The 23,174-nt window shown below is 42.1% G+C and overlaps 1 pseudogene; it reads right to left on the reverse strand.

The window, feature by feature from the left end:
- Nucleotides 1-10,412: 10,412 nt before the first annotated feature.
- Nucleotides 10,413-14,593, reverse strand: LOC115367042 (selenoprotein H-like; annotated as a pseudogene).
- Nucleotides 14,594-23,174: the final 8,581 nt, after the last annotated feature.

Consider the following 23,174-nt stretch of genomic DNA (forward strand, 5'->3'; position numbering starts at 1 on the left):
TCTGAGATTTATCTCAGAAAAAAGTCATAATTTTGACTTTTCTATCATAATTCTGAGGAGGGGGGCGCTTGTGAGCAAGACATGGAATAGGAAGCGTTTTTCAGAGCTCCTGCAGAATAAACAATATTTTTTTCCAAAAAACAGCTAAATATAGAACTGCATGCTGAGCGTGGATTTGAATGGTGGAAAAGCTTCAAAAATACAAATACAGCGGCCAAGCTAAAGCTAACAGTTCACGGCCTGCTAGAACTGCGAGGCAGCGCACAACAGGTGATTCCGACCAACCCTCGCCCACCCGGTCTGAAAACTCAGATATGTCTGCTGAGCTGAAGGTATTAAAGAAGAGGTCTTATCTTCCTTGAGAGGAGAGATTTCCAAAATCATAAGGGATGAACTTAAAAGTGCGCTGGCGGATGACTTTAATGCACTTAAATCGGAATTTCAAGGACTGAAGTCTGAAGTTGCCAATAATACAAAGGCAATGCATGCAGAAGTAGACCACCTCAAAGCAGACATACAGGATGTGAAGGACGGATTATCAACATGGTCCGATGAAGTGACATCCCTGCAAGCCACGGTATCCAGCCTTAAAAACCAGATGACAACTCATAAAGACCGATGTGAGGACATGGAGGGGAGAATGAGACGGAACAACATCAGAGGCCTGTACCATAAAGCTGGATTAACATAGTCGGGCTTTCCCTTACTTATCTGGCTTCACTTAACGAGACATCAGCACTCAGGATTTTCGGTACCATAAAGCCGACTATCAACTCGCTAATTCAACCCAGGCTTTTCCAATCTAGATCTGTGCGCGCTCACATAAAAAGGGCGGAGTTTGCTGCATGCGACCAATCGCAGACATGGAAAAATCTACCCGAGCCGCATACGTCACAACCGAGGAGTAGACAATAATCATTAATAAATACGAGGAATATAAATCAATAATCCAGGCAAAAAGCAACTCAGTTGCAGCTGCCAAGAGCCGCAAGGAATGGTGGCAAAAAATCGCCGACTGTGTCAATGCGTAAATTAGTGGGATTATAATCTGACTTCCCCACCATGACGGCAAGAGTCGATCTGACTACACTAAATGAATGTGTCTCCCACTCAACCACACATTCCTGCAGAGGAACTGGCTCTCTCTCACAGTGAGGGGCGACTCTCGCTGGACCGCTGCCTTCAGTTTGAGTTTCGTCAGAATCGTCACTTTGATTCAACTGATTCTGATATTTCATTTTATAAAGCATCTGACGCCTCGTGATTATTCTGCTGGTTAAAATATTATTTCACTGTCACTTAAAGACAGTAAAACATTTAGCATCAACTCCCATGTGGACTTTTCAGGGCAGACCCCCTAAATACTAAATATGAGCAAACTAATGGAAACCTAAAGGAGCCCAGAGGCTGGCGTGTATTTTATCAAACTTTTATTTAACCCTCTGAATTAAATTCCCCTCATTTATTTTCATAAACATTAAAAAAAAAAAAAAAAATCATTAGGCTACATCAGTCTACAAGATCAATTTTTGGTTGGACAGTGCAGTCATGAGTAAAAAAAAAAAAAAAAAAAATAGCCTACAAGAAGAATTGTAAAATGTATTAATTTTAATTTTATAAAAGAAGAAGAAAGGGAAAATGGGCAGGCCATTTTCCAAGAGAGCTGATTGGTCAGTAGGTGGGGCTTTTCTACCTGCTGAGCTCTTATCCTGAACTTAACCTGCTCCGGAGCAGGTTAGGTGTTCAGCATACGTTACCATGGCAACGTAGCCCGATAAAAAGTAAGCCACCTTTATGGTACAGAAAAGCCAGGGTTAAGCCTGAAGTTAGCTCGCTAAGCCGAAATCCAGCTTTATGGTACAGGCCTCAGGATAGCAGGCATAGAAGAACATCCGAACTCCAGCTCTCCTAAAGCGGTCGCTAAATGTATCAGAGAAATCCTACAGCTGGACCGGGATGTAAAGGTGGAACGCTCACACCGTGTACTCGCCACCAGAAATCTTGGAGACCGGGAGAAACCGCGAGTGATCATCGCGAAGTTACATCATGATGAAGACGCCGTGGAGATCCTATGGAAAGTGTAACTGTTGTTGTTTATTAAGTTATGTTTAAGTTTATATTTTATAAGTTAAAGTTTAATAAGTTAAATTCATGTAATATAATTTATATATTTCAGTTAAAACCAGGCATTATAAGTTAAATTTATAATTTAGTGATTTAAGTTATTTGTGTTTCACTTCCTGTTATGACACATTTATTTTGAAGGGTCAAGGTCTTGTGTCTTGTTTGAGCTGCGCTCAACTTGAGTTTTTTGCGCATCGGAATTTTCCGCTCGTTAAGGAAGCAGCAAGCAGCACGGTGTTTTTTGCTCCGTTTTTATCATGTAAAAAGAGACATGTAGTTGGACAAGAAGATGCGGGGACTTTCTGAAGGTTTATTCCTTCGAATAGCATGCAGCCAACGAGGTATTTTGTTTTCTTTCGTTTCTATTTGTTTATATATCGTGCCTGGTCTTACGTTGTGTTGCTAATGTGCTATTTATTATTGTTTAGTTTTCACGGTGGAGTTGGAGGAAAAGCGGAGTCTTCTAATAAACCCATCAGTAGCAAGAAAACCACTTGTGTCTGTATATGCTTCGAGGGAGTTACAGTGAAAACTCGCACTGTTCATCGACGCAGTGGACGTTAATTGACGGTCGCTAACTTCAACGGACATGTCAGCGCATGCCCACGGAGCGCACGGAGCTTTCAGCAAGGGACTGACAGTTGAGCCACACACGCACGCACATGCACACAAATAAAAAGATACGTGAGCAACGTTTTCAAGAACTTGGACATTAATAAGTTAAGAGTGCTCCAAAAACGTTTGTTCATAGATGCTGTGAAGTGCCTGGTAAAGTTTGATAGGCTCATTTAAGTGCATTTAAGTTTTCCATTTAGCCACATTCAAGATGCCATTTTAAAGAGACATTACACCTTTTCTCATCTCATTTCTATGTGTATTTGAAGTTTAAGGCTGTGTTTGTTTGTATTAATAAGTGAAGGATTTACTATTTAACCATTTATGCTATTTCATCCATTTGACATTTACAGTTGAAGTTTAAGGTAAATATATATATTGAGTGTTTCAAGGGTATATTCAAAGCTGTATTGAATTATTTGATCTTAGAATTGAAATTTCATAGTATTCATATTTCTAGTACCTTTGTAGTGTAAGTTTACAAGCGTACAAAATTCATATAGAGATTTCATTGCAGCTATTTCATCTGTTGATGTTTGGGTGAATTTGAAAAGTGTTTGCAGGGTCCTTTGTCATTTAAATTGTGATTTAAAAAACAAACAAAAAAAAATGTCAGAAACAGGTCAACTCTTAGAACAGGTAAGGGACAGTGACAGGGATAGAGAAAATTCCCAAGAACAGCATGGCCCTGAAGAAGGTCAAGTAAGTGGTGATGAAGTCCTGCAAGAGAAAACACAGCAAGAGAATGAGTTAAGGCGGAGTCAAAGAACAAGAACTCTGACAGAGAAGGGTAAAGAGATGCAAGCTGGAAGATTTAAAGCTCTTCAACACAAGTTCAACTGTGTGTATGCTAAATGGAGGTCACAAGTTAAAACCTCTAAGCAGCCTTTATCACAAACTACAGAATCTCTATCTGAAGAGCTAATTAATGACACCATTCTTGAAATTAAAGGTCTTTGTTCAGATGTCACACGTGCTTTTGAAGAGCTACGTAAAGTTTCAACTCCAGACCAAGAAATGCGCCGAAAAGTGGATCTGTGTGTGGAGATTTCTAATTTTATTATCTCCAGAGTTTTAAGTCGACGGGATGAAAGGATTCCAGAGGAAGAGCAAGAATGGCCAGAAGCAGGCTCCCTTTTTGACACAAGCACCTCCAAATCAGCTTCCATTTTGAAGGGCCTCTTCTCAGAGCATTCAAATAAGTCTACTGTAAAACGACAAGAAGCTGCTGCTGACGCTGCTGCAAGCCAAGCTGTTCTGAAAGTGTTACAAGAACAACAGAATGAGCAATTGGAAATAGAGCGCCTAGAAGCAGAAGCTAAAAGGAAGTTAGCTGACCAAGAGGCAGCTGTAGCAAAGCGTCGTTTACAGAGAGAAGAAGAGGAAGCTAAGATTAAGGCTCAAATGGAGGAAGAGCATATAGCTATACAAAGGACTCTGGAGGAAAAACGAAGAAAGATACAGCGTTTGGAGGCAGTAAAAAATCTCACTGCAGCACAAGCGAGACTGCAAGTATATGATCAGGCAAACATCAAAGAAGAGAGAGAAGACATATTGGAACTTAATAGTGTATCAGATAACCAAGTACCTGCTCCCATAAATTCTCATTCCATGCACAGGTTTCCTGTTCCACAAGCTGTGATCAGCTCTTCAAATGAAAGTACAACAGAGCTCGTTAAGGTGCTTGCAGGTGCTTTAAGTGCCAACAGAATCCCAATTCCTGAACCTTCAGTATTCAGTGGGGATCCATTGAAATATAATGACTGGAAACTCTCCTTTGAAACACTGATTGACCACAAGAACATTCAAGACAAGGAGAAGATATATTACTTACGCAGATATGTGAGTGGTCAAGCTAAGAAGGCACTCGATGGCTATTTCCTGCTCGGAACTGAATCTGCCTACGCTGCTGCATGGGAGATTTTGGAGGAGAGATATGGAAACCCATTTACCATTGCAAAGGCATACAGAGATAAACTCCAATCATGGCCTAAGATGGGCTCTAAAGACAGCTTTGAGCTCAGAGAGTTTGTTGATTTCCTTCGTAGCTGTGAGGCTGCCATGGTCAACATCAAGGCACTGGAAATTCTGAATGACTGCAATGAGAACAGGAAGATACTTTCAAAGTTACCAGATTGGCTCACAGCGAGATGGAATCGAAAGGTTGTCAATATGGAAGAAGAGAGTAACCAATTTCCCTCCTTCAGCCAATTTGTCAGATTTCTGATGAAGGAAGCAAAAATTGCCTGCAACCCTGTCACATCACTGCAGTCACTGAAACAAAGTGATGTTGAAAAACCAAAGACTCAAAGACAACAAAGCTTAGAAGCAAAGACATTGAACACAAGTTCTAATGAAAAGACACTGACTACAATCTCCAGTGAAAGGAATGTGACATGCATCTTTTGCAAGAAGACAGGGCATATATTGCACAAATGCAGAAAGTTCATGGAGAAGGCAGTGTCAGACAGAGTCAAGTTTGTTCAAGCTGAAAAACTTTGTTTCGGTTGTCTTAAGTCTGGTCATCACTCAAAGAGCTGCAACAGTAGGAGTGTTTGTGATACATGCCAGAAGAAACACCCTACCTGTCTACATGCGGAACGAGCCAAAGAAGAACAAAAACCATCACAAGCTAAGCAGAATCCAAGTCAAGAAAGGCCAAGTACAAACCAAGAAAAATACACTGAAAGACTTCAGTCATCACAGAACAATGACACAACCACAGTTGCTACTTCAAACAGAGTAATACTTCAGGAAGCTAACACACAAACAGCTGCAATAATTCCAGTCTGGCTTTCATCCACATCTCAATCAGCAAGAGAAGTCCTTGTATATGCTCTGTTGGATTCTCAAAGTGACACAACCTTTGTTCTAAGTGAAGTAGCAGAAGCTCTGGAAACAGACAAAGAACAAGTGAAGCTTAGACTCTCTACTATGACTGCAAGAACTACAGTAGTAAGTTCTCAAAAGGTAAGCAACTTACAAGTCAGAGGCTTTTACTCCAGTAAGAGGATCTCTCTACCACCAGTTTACACACGTGAGTTTATCCCTGCCAACAGAACTCACATACCAACAGGTGAAACTGCAAAAGCTTGGTCCCACCTGGAGCATCTCCAAGATGAAATAGCACCTCTCCAAGACTGTGAAGTGGGTCTGCTCATTGGGTACAACTGTTCACAAGCCCTACTTCCAAGGGAAGTTGTGTCTGGCAATGAAAATCAGCCTTATGCGCAGCGCACAGACCTTGGATGGAGTATTGTTGGCCATGGGAATCCCTGTGTAGGCTACGGTGACGCCATCGGAATCAGCCATCGCATAGTAGTGAGACAAGTTACACCAGGTGTTAAGCCTTCTGTCAAACTCAAAACCGAAGTACACTATGTGAATCGAAGCCAAGTAAAAGAAATCACTCCCTCAGACATAATTAAGGTCCTTGAATCTGACTTCTCAGAAAGAACTGAAGAAGACACTCCTGTGTCTCAAGAAGATCTTAAATTCTTGTCAAAGCTGAGAGAGAACATTACACAGAAGGACAATGGTCACTATGAAATGCCATTACCATTCAAAGAGGAACGACCAAAATTACCCAATAACAAGATATGTGCATTGCACCGCCTAAATTGTCTTGAGAGGAGATTGAAGAAGGATCCAAAGTACTTCAAGGACTATGTAACCTTCATGGATGACATAATTGCACGTGGTGACGCAGAGAAGGTCCCTGAGGAAGAACTTGATAGCCAGTCAGCTTGGTACATGCCTCATCATGGAGTTTATCATCCACACAAGCCAGATAAGATACGTGTAGTATTTGACTGTTCTGCCAAGTTTCAAGAAACATCCCTCAACGACCACCTGCTCACTGGCCCTGATTTGACCAATACGCTAGTTGGTGTCCTATGCCGCTTCCGCAAGGGTTCTATCGCAGTCATGTGTGACATTGAAAAAATGTTCCACCAGTTTCACGTGAGAAAGGAAGATCAAGATTATTTAAGATTCCTATGGTGGGAGAATGGCAACATGGAAACCACACCAGCAACCTACCGAATGACGGTCCACTTGTTTGGAGCGGCCTCATCTCCTGGCTGTGCCAATTTCGGCCTAAAACATCTGGCAGAACAAAGTCAAGGTCAGTTTAGTGAAAATGCTGTACGCTTCATTCAAAGAAATTTCTATGTTGATGATGGTCTCGCAAGCGTTCAAAGTGAGGAGGAAGCCATCCAACTTGTTAAAGAGTCAAGAGAACTTTGTTGTACTGGAAAGTTAAGACTCCACAAATTTGTCTCCAATAGTGAGAACGTGATGGCAACCATCCCAGAAGAAGAACGAGCTGTAATCAAAGATCAAGACATGGCTTTGAGTTTGCCACACATTGAAAGAGCTCTTGGAGTCGAGTGGTGTATAACATCTGACACATTCAAATTCAGAGTTCAAGTGAAACACAATCCTCTAACAAGAAGAGGTGTGCTCTCTACTGTAGCGTCCATGTATGATCCCCTTGGGTTCATGGCGCCTTTTGTCCTACTGGGGAAACAGATTCTCCAGCAAATGTGTAGAGAAAAGGTTGGCTGGAATGAGGAACTTCCAGAAACCCTAAGACCTCAATGGGAGTCCTGGATTAGAGACTTACCTGATCTTGCAGAAATGACAATCCAAAGACCCTACTTACCTTCAAGTTTTGGCGATGTCAAAAGGTATGAACTTCACCATTTTTCCGATGCAAGTTTCTCTGGATATGGTGTATGTACCTACCTGCGAGCCATCAATAAGTCAGATGAAGTTCATAGTTGCCTGGTAATGGGAAAGTCAAGAGTTTCACCAACCAAAGTCACTACTATACCGAGACTGGAACTCTCTGCAGCAGTTGTTGCAGTTAAAACCAGTGACATGCTCCGAAAAGAACTAGAAATCCAAAATCTACAAGAGTTCTTTTGGACAGATTCCACAGTTGTTCTTGGCTACATAAACAATGATGCAAGAAGGTTCCAAGTGTTCATAGCCAACCGAATACAGAGAATTAAGTCAAGCACAAAGCCTGAACAGTGGGCTTACATTGCATCTGAGGATAATCCAGCGGATCACGCCTCTCGAGGTTTGACTGCAGAGCAACTGAAGACCTCCAACTGGTTCACAGGACCAAAATTTCTCTGGCAAAAGCACCTACCTGAAAGAGAACGCATGGTGGGAGAAATTAAGGATGATGATCCTGAACTCCATAAAACTTTTACTTGCAACACTAAGGCAAATGAAGACAGATTCTTGTTGGATCGCCTAGAGAAATTCTCTGAATGGTCAAGGGGAGTAAGAGCAATTGCCAGGTTGAAAAGACTTGTCAAGGAGTTCAAAGGGGTGAAACAAAGAACTAGTGAAAGTACAAGCCTGGAAGAAAGGAAGGAAGCAGAACTTGCTATTGTCAAGCTAGTTCAAGCAGAAGCTTTCTTAGATCAAATAAAGAGTTTGAATCTAAAGAAAGATGTTGCCAAGACTAAAGACAGTAAGTTGTATAAGTTGAATCCATTCTTGGATCAAGAAGGTATCCTAAGGGTGGGAGGACGCTTGAGCAAAGCTACGTTACACCCACATGTGAAGCATCCAGCAATACTCCCAAAGAACAGCCACGTAACAAGGTTACTCATCAAACACTTTCATGAAAGAATACATCATCAAGGTCGTGGAATGACAATGAACGAACTGCGAGCTAATGGATGGTGGATCCTGGGATGTAGCAGTTTAGTTTCATCACACATATTCAAATGTGTAAAGTGCAGAAAGTACAGACGAAGCACTGAGGAACAGAAAATGGGTGACTTACCTGAAGATAGAATGGAGACAACTCCGCCTTTCACTTACATAGGCGTAGACTGCTTTGGTCCAATCTATGTTAAAGAAGGAAGGAAGGATCTCAAAAGATACGGTCTTGTACTTACCTGTCTATGTTCAAGGGCCATACATATTGAAGTTGTTGATGACATGACAACAGATGCGTTTATTAATGCTTTAAGAGCATTCATTGCCATAAGAGGAAATGTTCGTCAACTGCGATGTGACCAAGGTACCAATTTTATTGGTGCAAGGAGAGAGTTTGCAGAACTCATGAAAGGAATGGATCAAGAAAAGGTGAAGGCTCTGGGATGTGAGTTTCTTATGAACCCTCCAACAGCAAGTCATATGGGCGGCATCTGGGAGAGGCAGATAAGAACTATAAGAAGTGTCCTTACAGCTGTTCTCGACCAGTCTACACAAAGGCTCGATAGTACATCATTAAGAACCTTCTTATATGAGGTCATGGCCATCATCAACAGCAGACCACTCAACGCTGAACATCTAAATGACCCATCTGGACCTGAACCTTTGACTCCTAACCATATCCTTACAATGAAGTCTACAATAATTCTGCCCCCACCTGGACAATTCATCAGAGAAGATCTTTATCTTAAGAAGAGGTGGCGTAGAGTGCAGTATTTAGCCAATGAGTTTTGGACCCGGTGGAAAGGGGAATATCTGTTGAACCTACAATCAAGACAAAAGTGGCACAAGAGTAGAAGGAACTCTAAGGTCAATGACATTGTCCTTCTTCAAGATGACCTGGCACCACGCTGTGAATGGAAACTGGCCAGAATCACTGAAGCCCATCCAGGGTCAGATGGTAGGGTGAGAAAATTAAAATTGTTGGTTAGTGACACCACATTTGACCAAAAGGGGAAGCCCATTACTAAAGCGGTGTTTCTTGAGAGACCTGTACAAAAGGTTGTCACTCTGCTTGAGGCAGAGTAAGGTGTGTATTTATTTTGTTTCCTGACATTTCATGGTAAATGTATTTTGAAATTCATGTTTGCTTATAAAAGAAGGAAAGATGTTTAAGAAATCCCACATTAAGATTTGTGTGATTTGGTGGGAGTGTAACTGTTGTTGTTTATTAAGTTATGTTTAAGTTTATATTTTATAAGTTAAAGTTTAATAAGTTAAATTCATGTAATATAATTTATATATTTCAGTTAAAACCAGGCATTATAAGTTAAATTTATAATTTAGTGATTTAAGTTATTTGTGTTTCACTTCCTGTTATGACACATTTATTTTGAAGGGTCAAGGTCTTGTGTCTTGTTTGAGCTGCGCTCAACTTGAGTTTTTTGCGCATCGGAATTTTCCGCTCGTTAAGGAAGCAGCAAGCAGCACGGTGTTTTTTGCTCCGTTTTTATCATGTAAAAAGAGACATGTAGTTGGACAAGAAGATGCGGGGACTTTCTGAAGGTTTATTCCTTCGAATAGCATGCAGCCAACGAGGTATTTTGTTTTCTTTCGTTTCTATTTGTTTATATATCGTGCCTGGTCTTACGTTGTGTTGCTAATGTGCTATTTATTATTGTTTAGTTTTCACGGTGGAGTTGGAGGAAAAGCGGAGTCTTCTAATAAACCCATCAGTAGCAAGAAAACCACTTGTGTCTGTATATGCTTCGAGGGAGTTACAGAAAGCACGGGACAGAGCTCCACTATCACTAGTTTCTATATTTGGGTTTTATAACTGGAAAAATAATAAATAAATAAATAAATAAACAAACAAACAAACAAACAAACAAACAAACCATCCTTTTAAACTGAAGAATAATATATCTTGTTTGTGTGATGTTGCCTTTGTGTAGCTATGTACATATCTAGAACCATCAAAACCAACAAACTGGCATTTTCATGCAGAAAAAAAGTTTATTACCGACAGATCTAGAAGAATACACAGATGGGAAATGGAAAAAAACACAAACACACACACAATTAAAAACAGCAGGACAGTACACATTTCACAGAGGATTATTTGGCTATAACCACAACCATGAAAACAAACACGCTTTTCATGTATAAAAACAAGTTTATAAAAGTTTATAGTTTTATAAAAGTACAACACACAGATGGGAAATGGAAAAAAAAACGCACACAATTAAAAGCTGCAGGACAGTAAATGTTGGTCATGAGGTAATGTCTCAGATGCACCACTAGGTGTCAGCCTGTGTCCAGTTCATGTGAGTGTGGAGCCTGGCTCATCAGAGGAGAGACTGGGAACATCCCGTTGGTCACTCCTCATCATTCTGCTCCCAGGAGTCACACAGTCTGGACGCTGGGCTGCACACACAACAAATGAAAAAGCTCAAACATCAAATTTCCTATCAAAACACTATTTGTAATGTGCTAGGTCACAAAATGTCTGGTTTCCTGTAAGGCAGTGGTCTCAACCATCACCAGTTCTCCAAAGCATTTGGTGAAAAATGTTTTGATTAATAATCTGATACAGTCAAGAGATACAGTCTGCACACTGTGTTAAGCAGCCAGCAACCAATAACTGTATTCTCTGACATGTTTGGGCAACATTTTGATCAGTGAGTGAGAACACTCAGCCTGGACTCCAGTGGATTACACCCATGAGTCGCAGCCACCTTTTTTATGGCACCTGCAGCCTGTGAGATTTCACAATCTTACAAGTTTATTGAAAGCCACGCTGTGCAACGTGGATCTAATAAACCTGACGCAAGAAAACATGAGCCTACCTCATCTATCTGCATGGTGAACAATGAGGCTATCAAGAATGGAGTCCTTGCAGTGGTGGTATTAATCTGTTTGGACAAAAATCCAAACAAGAAGGGAGGAGGAGAATGCGGACCCGGTCATTTTCTTTGTTGGAATCCCAAAATTTAAATTGAGCAAATTTTACTTCCATCGCTGAGTTTAGCGCCAGTGTCATGTTGATCTTTGTATAGTTTTATGCTGCATTCCTATTGCTCGGTTAGTAGACACAGGCCATAGCAGCAGCCACACTGTGTGGTGGTCATCCTAAAGTTTTTTACACTTTGGTCATCCTTCATTTGGGATAGTGCAATATCACACAGAGTATAGCTGCCATCTCAGTATTTCAAGGCATCTGAAGGAAATCAGAGTTAAGTTGGTGGCACATGGCTCTGTGATAGAGGAACTAAAGGCAGGCTGTTGTATAAGCTGCACAGTGGATTACAGCCAAGTGATCAACAGAAGTAACCGCTCTCAGAGGATGTGAGGAGATGCCAGTAAAACAACAAAGCAGCACTGACAAGCTATGTCTTAAGGAAGACAAATGTTATCACTATACATCAACTTTCTGGGATTACTGTCCCTTTCTTTTGAAACAGGGCCATGAAGACAGTCACTACTGAGACATGTGCAAACATTTTACCTTGAAAACAAAACCTGCAAATCAGCACAATGAACTTGCCTAGAGACAATGTTAAATCAGGCTGAGTGCAGGCTGAAAAAATTACCAACAAAGGTTTTATACAGGCTATAGAAAAAGGTTTGCAGCTACTGCAATTTATCTATAAGTAAAGATGTTGCAATCTTTGTTTTTTCAACAGCTTTTAGATCATTTGTTTGCATAAATTAAGCAGTGAGCAACCGAACCTAACGGAAAATGGAACAAACTCCCCACGAGTCGTCCCACCTGTACCCTCCACTTATTACAGCTGAAGCAGCGATGTGAGTGACAAACCTTCACTCGGAGTCTACTGGGTCCAGAGCGTTCTCCAGAGCAGCAAGAACAACCTCACTTTCAGGGAACTTGACCTTGCGAGGTGGACCTCTATTAATTCCAGTCCACAGGGTTGTTTCTGTTGAAAGGAGGGTTACAGTGAAAAGTGTTACAGGAACTGAACAGGGAATACACACTGCCACATATGGATGTACAACTGTAATATTTCAAGAAAAGATTTCCCAGATTACAGACTGCAACATCAGACAGAGAATGTGTTGACTGGCTGACATTTAAACAAACTGAAATCCTGGAATTAAAGAAATGAACAGCATACTGTAGAAACATGTATTCCTTTTTCACTTCACATTTCAGTATAAAGTTTTATAGATATTAAATTTTTTTTAAAAAAATGGGAATATTCTATCTTTTATCCAGATGACAAATGTGACCCTGAGGATATTACACAGCCTATCTGCAAGCTATGTAAAAGATGCATGCCAGTGAAGGGCATGCAAACCACTAATTTATTTGCATATGTGAGTCCACCATCTCTTCAAGCCTGCAAAACTGCCCCCAGCCAGCACTGCTGTTGGTGCTGTTAGCCAAAACCCAGCCTGCCATGTCAGTACACTGTGTGTCTGTGCTTGGCGTGTCATAACACAGCAACAGACAACTGACAGCCCTGCCATTATCATCATCATCTGCAAGATGGTGGCCTTGCCCCAGAGACACCGATGCTTCCTCCTCACCTTTCCCCCCGTCCACCAGAGTGATCTCAAAGCTGTCCCTGCGGGGCTTCCCAGGTTTGAAGACCACGGTCAGGTCAGGGTGGGCAGCCAGGAGGGCGGCTTTCATCGCCTTGGCATTACGCCTATACACTCGTCAGCTCTTGCTGCAAGGAATGACAACATCACTCAACAAGGGTGTCTGCATTTTAGAAATAAGTAACTGATAGCATTAGGATAACTGGCCAGGTTTACAAGCTGTTTATTTTTTATTATCATCATTATTATTATTATTATTATTATTATTATATGCACATTAATAAACATAAAACAAAACATACAGGTCCCCTTGGCATGTTTATGGTTTAAAAGAACTTAACCAAGACAGCATGCACAAGACACAGCAAACAAACAGTTTATACAGTCGTTACAGATACAATATGATGAAAACAAGCAAACTTCAGCACAGCAACAGACATCCCATCAACTATTAAAGTACGTATGAATGCTTAGCTCTGATGGCACTCTGGTTCAGTTTAGTGCTGCACGATGTGAAAAGGTTACTGGTCCAAAAGCAGTTTTTCTAAATGCAGTAACTCAGTAAGAGCTGACACCTCAGCTGCTGAGAAGTTAAAGAAACAGTTTGTCATGTTCAGTTCACCTGTATTCACTGTGTAGCTGGCTGCATGTCCAGCTCCCTGCAGTGAGCATGTGTTCAGAGTGACTGTAACCCAGCTCTTTTAACACTCACCAGTGTTCAATGAGCACTCTCTGGCCTGCTGCGCCATTCTCCCCTCCTCCTCTCTCTTTCTTCTCCTCCACCTCCACCTCCACCTCCACTCTCTCCTCCGCTGCCTCCTCCGCCCTGCGCTTCACTCCACGGGGATCTGAGCGACACAAGCAGCGGGTCGGACGGGTCTGACAGTCAGCACCGGTTCAGAGGAGCTAACCGACATGAGCTAAACCTTTACTACGAACCAAATCATAAACGCATGTTACATCCTCGTGGCCTCACTTAGCCGTGCAGCTAAGCTAACTTCACAGGGGCTGCACGTGAACACACATTAGATAAGAAGCTAAGAAGATAAGAAACATTCAGCGACACAGCGACATTGTCCGTGTATCAGCGAGTAACCTGCGTCATGTCTGTCTGATATAAAGCACTAACAGAGGTATCCGTCTATTGACCACCCCTGGTGCTGTGTATTAAATAACATCAGTGAATACAAAACACACACACCTACCTGTCTCCGAAGCCATGCTCGCTAGTGATGGGTCGGTCGCGAACGAACCGACTCTAAGAGCCGGCTCTTTGAAGTGAACCGCGGGAGCCGGCTCCTGACTGTTTTTTTTTTTTCAGGAGCCGATTGGTTATTTTTTTGCGAAAGCCGCACGTGATTGGTCAAGATGTGGGGTGCCGTCTGTCTGCGCTGAGGGCGTCACCCCGGACCGGCAGTTACACACGAACAGGAGAACAGGAGAACAGGAGAACAGGGGAACAGGGGGGAGGGAGACGAGAGACAAAGAAAGTGAGGAGCCACAAGGAGAGACAACACGAACGCGCTGGAAAGGTGTAGTTAAGGAAATGACTGACAGCAGGAAAAGGAGTAAAATGTGGACCCATTTCAATTTTATTGACGATAGAAAGGCAGAGTGTAGAGCAGGGGTCACCAATCATGTGCCATGGAGGGCCGAGAGGCTGCAGGTTTTCATTCCAACCAAGACCTCCACCAGGTGACTTCACTGATCACCTCACCTTGTATCAGAAAGGAGGAACTAATCAGTGAAATCACCTGGTGGAGGTCTTGGTTGGAATGAAAACCTGCAGCCTCTCGGCCCTCCATGGCACATGATTGGTGACCCCTGGTGTAGAGTCTGCAAGAAAAAAAATCTCTTATCGAGCCGGCTCCACAAACAACCTGCACAGGCACATGACAACTGTCTGGCCGTCAGTGCAATGGGAAGAAAAAACACAAGAAATCAAACCTGATATTAATGAAGGTGTTAGCACCCGATTCTTTTGTTGAATGCCCAAGGACAGACCGGAGTCAATCTTCAGCTCTCAGATATAATATTTATTTGGTCACATATAAAGCAAGACAGCACTGGTTTCAAAATGACACAGCTGTCGCCGGATCTCTATCAGGATGAACCCTGATATTAGGAAATGATGCACATTTATCTTCTTGGGCTTGGGCCTGCCCCGTACATAGGTTGGACTTAAACGCAACCGAGAATAATTGGCCAGTTACCCGGACATGGACAGGCCAACCACTGTCCATGCCTTGTTTCTGGAATGTGTGATGCTATGTGTGTGAATGTTGACTGGGCGTGTATCTAATGCAACAGACCTAAATAACAAGATAGAGAAAGTACATCTGGCTTTTGCTTTGTCTGTCCTCTGCTTAGCAGCCAAGCTGTCCTGAACTATGTAATACATTGGATAATGCAAGAAACATTGAACTATAAGGCCAATTGTAACAAAGGTGCCAGTGTGTCTACTGCAACTGTTGCTGCTGCTGCTGCAGTGTGTACAGCAATTCAATTCAACTGCAAATAGTTAAAAGTTTGTTTTTGTATTTTATAATATATTTTTTTGTAGCACTATGTAGAGTGAATAAATAAAGGCATATTCATATAATAAACATATAAATTAAAAAAAACATAACATGTTTGTTTGTTTGGTTGGTTTTTTTTACATTAGTAATTCATTTTGTGCATAATTTTACATTATTGTTGGTAATGAATTAATTTAAGCAACAAATAAATCTGAAGAGCCGCTTGGGAGCCGAAAGAGCCGGCTCTTTTTAGTGAGCCGAGCCAAAAGAGCCGGTTCTCTAAAAAGAGCCAGAATTCCTATCACAAGCTAAAACTATTACCAAACTTTGTACCAATATTTAGCTAAATTTTGTGGGCGATACCATCCCTGGAAAGTGATCACCCAACCTCAGATGCCCCACAAACTTCCTCTTGGATTGTCTCAGCTGTGTGACACATGCAGAGCAGCATGTGTGATTTTCCACTGTTTGCAGATGATTAAATGATTAATTGAGTAAGAGTCGGAACAAAAACAATCTGAAAGCCGGGTTGTTGGCTGAATTAACACATGGCAAGCAGGGCTGCTGTGATGGCTCATCAGGAGGATATTTTTAGGGAGGAATTAGAATCAGAAGCAGAAGTACTTTATTGATCCTTGAGGGGAAATCAGGTAACACTAATACACTCATTTATACTGGCTGATAGGTGGCTATACTCTAAAGTGTGAAAAAGATCTGTGTACCACTTAACCTGATACCCTCCACTACACCACTGATTGCTTGCATATTAAAAAATGTTGTCATAAAATATATTCCGACTTTAAAAGAAAATGTGTTTTCCTTTCGTATGATGCCATGAGAAAGACTAATAAGCCCACTAACAGTACCAATTGCATGAGACAGAGGCCACCAATTATCACAACCCTGGTTCATTTATTTTTCTAGTTTATGATACCAAATAGTTTTGCAGTGTTTTTAATAGTTGTAACTATTTTGAAACGATCAGTGCAGACACACAGATGGCGTGTCGTGCCCTCTGTCAGAGTCATGGGAGCTGGGCTTTCCACCACTGTCTCAGATCTGCGTCATCACACACACTCTGGGATCGAACTCCCTTCTGCCAGTTTTAACGAGGATCCGGGTAAAGTCCTCCGTAAGCAAATGGACAGACGAAGGCAGGCCCCAGGGGTTGGCGGTGCCATGTTGCCTGCAGAATCTTTAAACTGTGAAATTTTGAGCCAACACTTTAAAAAAGATCCAGATCAACCAGGGAGGTGACAGAAAACCCATGCTGAGCAACACACAGATGTGTTGGAGAACTCTTCCATCTGAATTTAAGAATAAATATGGTGTTACCGGAATAGCAACACCAAATCATAGCAGTACACGAGGCATCTTTGGGAACTAAAACAAATCGGCTCAAGACGTCACCAGTTCCGTCTGTGCCAGCAAATGAGGGCTATACCTCCCCGAGCGAGGCGGTGTGACTGACTCACAGGCTTTCATTTAGTCACTGTTCTTTTGTTCTCTCTTTTGCTCGCTACAGACTCGAGGCCCACATTGCGGTTTGGCTGCGCGGTCACTTTCACTCTCCCTGATTTGGCCATATGATCATCTGCTCAGCGTGCCTCTCTCTTTTGGAAACACTCAAACACAAAGACGCATAGGCCTACACACAACACACTTATCTTTTTCTGTTTCTGTGGATTCCAATCTGTCTTTGCAGTCTGTTCCTGTGTATTTTTGGCCATGTGAGTAAAGCTGTGGAGGAGCGGACAGACGGTCAGACAGATGTGCCCTGCCTTCACCCCGCTATCTCCTCCCTTACTTTGAAAAGTGACTCAGGACCGGATGCCCCAGAGCTCCCTGCCACATCCACGCTTCACTATGTACGGCCCTGGGATCGATCCCACACTTTCACCAATGCTCGCTCACACACACAGTCTCAAGCCATAGATGCACTGAGAGGAATAACAACCACATGCACAAACATCATTCATAAATCCTTAGCTGTGTCTGCTTGTGTGTGTTCACTTTGTGCCATTTCTACTGTGCTTTGTTTTCTGTTTTAATTTTGCAAAGAACTTCATTGGCTCATATACATTTATAACTCTATAACCTGTTGCTGTTGTCGTATAAAATCTACAGCTCCGTTTTAACCATAAAGGAGCACTGTGCAAAATTTCAGAGTTGATTTTATTGACAACCTACAAAAAAAATGGGAAAGCACATAATTTGAGTGTTCACCTGCAAAGAACGACACCATAGGTCGTTGGTGCAGCATCGTATTATGACCTGCAGTTATGGTTTTGCATTAAGCAACCTCTAGTGGTCCTGTAAATAACAACACCATGATGTATTTACTAAGGCAGGTCATATGGATCGTTGTTGTCATTTATCTGTGAGGCAGGCCAATGATGAGAGCCATGTAGACTCAAACAACAAATTATATGCTTATTCTACATTTATTACAGTTGAGTCTAAAAGGTCTAAAGTTGACACCAAGCTAAAACAAAGCTCAGTTTTGAAAATGTGACATTATGGTGATAGAGGCTGTTTATCTTACAGTGATATTACAATATGCATTTGCATGGCTGTCTATATGTGAGCCTGGGTGCAACTAAGGCTTGTGATTAATCCTGGAGGACATTTGTCTCCATGATGGCGCAGCATTGGACAGGATAGACACGGTGCCCTCCTGGACTATTTGGCCGCTTTTCATTTAAACTGTGGAGAAACACACAGGCCCTAACACTCATAACAGCAACAAAGTCTCACTGCTTCACTGAGCTGGGAGTCTCTGTTGGCACTGAAGATGAGCTGCTGAGAGGATCTCCTTTGTCTCTCTCCTCTTGTGTTGGGTGAGTTATTAGGAACAGAAGGTCTCCGCCCCGGCGGCTCATGTTTCCTCATGCTGGACAACGAGTGCTGGTCAGTGCAGCAGTGCTGAAAATGATATTTATCAATTATGGATGTAATACGTCAGCCGTCACTTTAACCAGTCATGCGTTGTCACTGGTCAGGAGCCAGTTGTGTTCTGTTTTCTGTTCTGGTCTCTTCAGTCTGCATACACATAACACAACCTTTCAGCTTTCAAATTGCATGCAGTGCATGCGCTAAAATCCAATTTTGTGTGCAGTTGATGCAGCAATCCAGCTGCACACCCAGGCATATACTAGAGCCACCAGTAATGTGATGTAGTGTAAAGGGAGTGACACACCCCACATAAGTTAAGGGGAACGATTGGTGTATCGGAGTTTGCACTGCATGCAATTTGACCGTGTAAAGTTGTGTTATTTGTATGCAGACTGCAGAGATCAGGTTGGAAATTCCCACCTACACGCAACTTAGAGTCTTCAGTTCACCTGACCTGCATGTCTTTGGACTGCAGAAAAAAACAGATCACCCAGAGGAAACCCACGCAAACACAGGGAGAGCATGTCACCTGCACACAGAAAGCACCAGGACCCAGGACATTGCTGTGAGGTGAGTGCTGATCTACTCTATTCTATTTGTTCACCCTGTCAACGCTCTGCGGTGAATCCATTTCATCCTCCCTGAAATGTTCTTTTAGCCATTCTTCCTCTTCATCTGCGGGCCCGCTGACGTCAGGGTCTTCAATCAAGACACGCACGTGAAGACAAACGTCAGCGAACACGCCAATGACACGCAAGCGAACACGCCAACTCACACACGCGAACACGCAGACTTGGACAAGACAAACACAGCCATCTGGGGGAGACTGGGAGAGAGAGAGAGAGGAAGTGCTGATGTGATATGGGTTCAGACAAAGGCAGAGTGACAGCATTATGAAAAACGAGTAAACAGACAAAAGAGCGGAAGAAAGGCAGAGACAAGAACGGCAGCACAGAGACTTGGGGGGAGAATGAGTAGGCACAGTGCTGTGTGATAAGCGCACATCAGAGGCTTCAGAAAAATTGTCTTTGCTAATGGTCTGTGTTTCATTTCTGCACTGCACAACAACTAATAGGCCCCATGACCACACAAGCTGCTGTTAGTCAGGAAAACACCTACAATGATAGGAAATAATAACTTTCATTCCTAGAAAGGGTAATCACTAAGGTCACAATTAAAAGTTTTCATTTGCATGGCTAGATGCTCTTATGCCGGCAGGAGACATGAAGCTTATAAATACTGCACCCCCGAGGTAAGACTGTTATTAGGTCACGTGGCTCACGATTTTCACAGCAAATCAGCACAAATGGCCTCAGGTGCCCAGATTCATTAAAACACCCCAGCAAACACATGGTTGTTAGATGTTGCTACAGTGGTATGAACCAGTTTGGATAAAGCCACAAAATAAATGCTGGTTGTCCTCAGTAGCAGCTGCTTGTACTTTTTTGTGAAACCGGGGCTTAAATATATTTGTGATACCATTTAAAATGTTTCCATAAGCATTTTAATGGAACTATTTCCCTTGCTGTGCTTCTTTGACTTCAACTTGGCCATAAAATCTTGCAGAGTTATGCAAATCCATCTGTAAATTATGCACCTTGTTGTGATATGCCACGCCCCATTTTGGCTCATTAGTGTAATCAGCTGTTTCATGCCCCATGACCAGGCTCACCACAAAAATGTTGCCATGTTACCTGAATCTGTTTTGGATATGACTCCGCCCAGCTCCGGTGATGTAAAACTACCAAAATTGATCCTCTTCTGAAAATGGTTTAGGCTACTTTCCCTTAAAGGGAAATTTGTGTTCATAGACACAAATTGAATTTGTGTCTTTATGCACAAAAATGGACAATTTGTCTCCATGGACATGAATGTGTAGATTAAATGTCATGACTACTGCATGCACTCGCATGAGACAGGATTGTTTAAGATGGATTTTTACTTTAACAGTGAGAGCTGCCAGATGGAGAATAAACAAGCAGAGGAAAAAAACAGAATTCAGAATTGGAAAGCTCCTGATACTAAATGATGCTGAAGAGCGTTTTTCAGCAGTTCTGCTTCATTTGACATTAAGTCTCTTGGTCCCTTGCTGAAATGGACATGTTTTTGTTCTTAAAATCTGTCACTCTTGGACACCACATCTTATTTGACTCTGAAATGATCTCGCTTCCTTACCCAATCACAGGGGAATATCTAATCCATTCTCTAAGCAAATATAGACTCTTATAAGCCTATTTCAACAGTAGTGCAACCGAGTTTGAATCCTGAACTTTCATCTTCAAATGATCACAGTACAATATATTACAGTTTGGCTTTCAAATGCCAAGCAGAGGCATTAATGCCTCACGCATCAACTCTGATAAAACAGCTCTTGCAGAATGGTGCACAGAAAATAACTCACTGCTCAACGTCAGCAAAACCAAAGAGCTGATAGTTGATTTTAGAAAAATGGAGGCAAAGACACACAACCCTGTCTACATCAATGGAGCTGAGGTGGAGCAAGTGAGCAGTTTTAAGTTCCTGGGAATCAACATAACAGAGAACCTGACATGGACTTCACATATCTCTGCCCTGGTTAAAAAAGCCCAGAAACGGCTGTGTTTCTTAAGGAAACTTAAGAAAGCAAAATTCCCACGCCAAGTTCTTGTCAGCTTCTACAAAGGAGCGATTGAAAGCATCCTGACTGGAAACATCACAAACTGGCATGGGATGTGCACGGCCCAGGACAGGAAGACTCTGCAACGAGTGATTAAAACTGCCCAAAACATCATTGGCACCCATCTACCAAGCATCAGTGATATCGGGGAGGTGAGGTGAGATCCTAAAAGACAACAGCCACCCCAGCCACAGCCTGTTCACCCTGCTGCCATCAGGCAAAAGATACAGAAGTATCCGCTGCCGTACCACCAGACTACAGAGCAGCTTCTTCCCTCAGGCTGTGAGACTACTAAATGCACCATCTACACTCCTCCATGTTTAATAATTTTATTTTCTATACAATCAATTAATCAATCAAGAGGGAACCACACTTTAATTTCATTATTCAACCTGTTGTATAATGACCAATAAACCTTCTTGTATCCTTGTGTCCTTTGGTTTTGGTGCTCTGAAACGGGCATGTTCAGATTTGTCAAAGGAGACTAGAAAAGGTGCAGAAAGAAATGAAATGTTCTGAAAAAGAGGGAAAGTATGTGGGTTTGGTGTCTTATCGAGTGTGAGACAGGAATAAGGGAGGGAGTTGTCATCAGAGGAGGAGAGAAATGAGGGAGAGAGAGAGAGGGAGGGAGGGAAGGGGAGGAATGGGAGGTGAGAAGAAAGCAAGGTGCAAAAGTGAACCCTGTGTGTGAGCCCTGTTTGAGAGGAAAGAAGAAAAAAAGACAAATAGCAGCAGGATACAGGCTTCCTTAAGTTTGTTCACCATTCACTGGAGCAAACACTAGACTGACGCTGTGTGAATTTTCATGTCATTTCTTCATGTGTGTGTGTGTAGTGTGTGCACATGCTTGAGTGCATGTATCATCATCATCATCCTCATCCTCCTCATCATCCTCCTCATCATCATCACTATGGTGAGAGCTGGTCTGTTGAGGGGGTGTTCTGATTCCGGGACAAATTGTCACATCTTCACCCTGGCTTGCTCCCCACTCTGCCCCTCCCTTGAATCATCGCACCCCGACGCACTCACACACACACACACACAGTCACACACATACACACACTTGATGCATTCACCCGGTACAACACGGCCGAATATAGCTGCCTTCTGTGCATGGTGACAAGATGGACAGGGACGAGGAGTGAAAACAGTTGAGACTGGTGACAGCAATGACTTGGACCTGAATCACACGCACACACACACTAACACACACACTAACACATACACAGTCACATGGATTGCTCATACTTCACACACTTACGACTTCTTTGCAGACTGCGACAGATATTGCACATGTATATACAACAGAGATCTATTTTACGATGCTTTTATTCCTACTTTATCTTACTTTATTCTATTTAACTTTCTTTTTTAGAAAATACATAGGTATTTATGGAAATGTCCTTTCTTTCTTTGATGTTTACTACATTCCTTTTGTGCTGCTGTGTCAAACAAATTTCCCCCACAGAGGATCAATAAAGGTGCATTTCATCTTATCTAGTCCAATCTTATCTTATCACATGCACACATACACACTCATACAAAACTCCACAAAGTCTTAACGAAGTCTTAAAGGAGCAGATTAAAACACTAAGAGGGGAAAATGATTAAAAACCATTTCCCTGCCTGCTCCACTTTCAGGATGGAAACCGTCAGATGACAGAATTACAGTGTGTGTACAGCTTACGACTGTGATGATGCTTTCATGCTTATGGCAGCCTAAATTTTTTGGCTGGGCCGCGGCAGTGGGGCAGACAGTTGGATTTTACCCATTGGCCATTGCTCTTTCAAAATATTTATGGCCCTAGCTAGCTCTGAGGGCATGGAGGTCAGAGCCTCAGTAATTACTTCAAAAAAAAAAAAAAAAAAAGTATAAATCAACAACAAAAAAACAGCTGATTTTTAAAAGTAATCATGCTGCTACTGCAGTAATTACGGTAACCAAGTGGAATCGCACATTACGATATTTAGAAACTTTTCCTGGTTTTCAGTTCATTTCAGTTCAATTCAATTTAGTTCAAAGGGATTTTAGTGTGTGTACAATAAAAACATATATGCATGGTCCAGCCATATACATTTTCTTGTTTTATTATGCTTTCAGTGTAAATGCAGGCTGC

This window comes from Myripristis murdjan, chromosome 10, assembly GCF_902150065.1.
Source record: "Myripristis murdjan chromosome 10, fMyrMur1.1, whole genome shotgun sequence".
NCBI classification, from domain to species: Eukaryota; Metazoa; Chordata; class Actinopteri; order Holocentriformes; family Holocentridae; genus Myripristis; species Myripristis murdjan.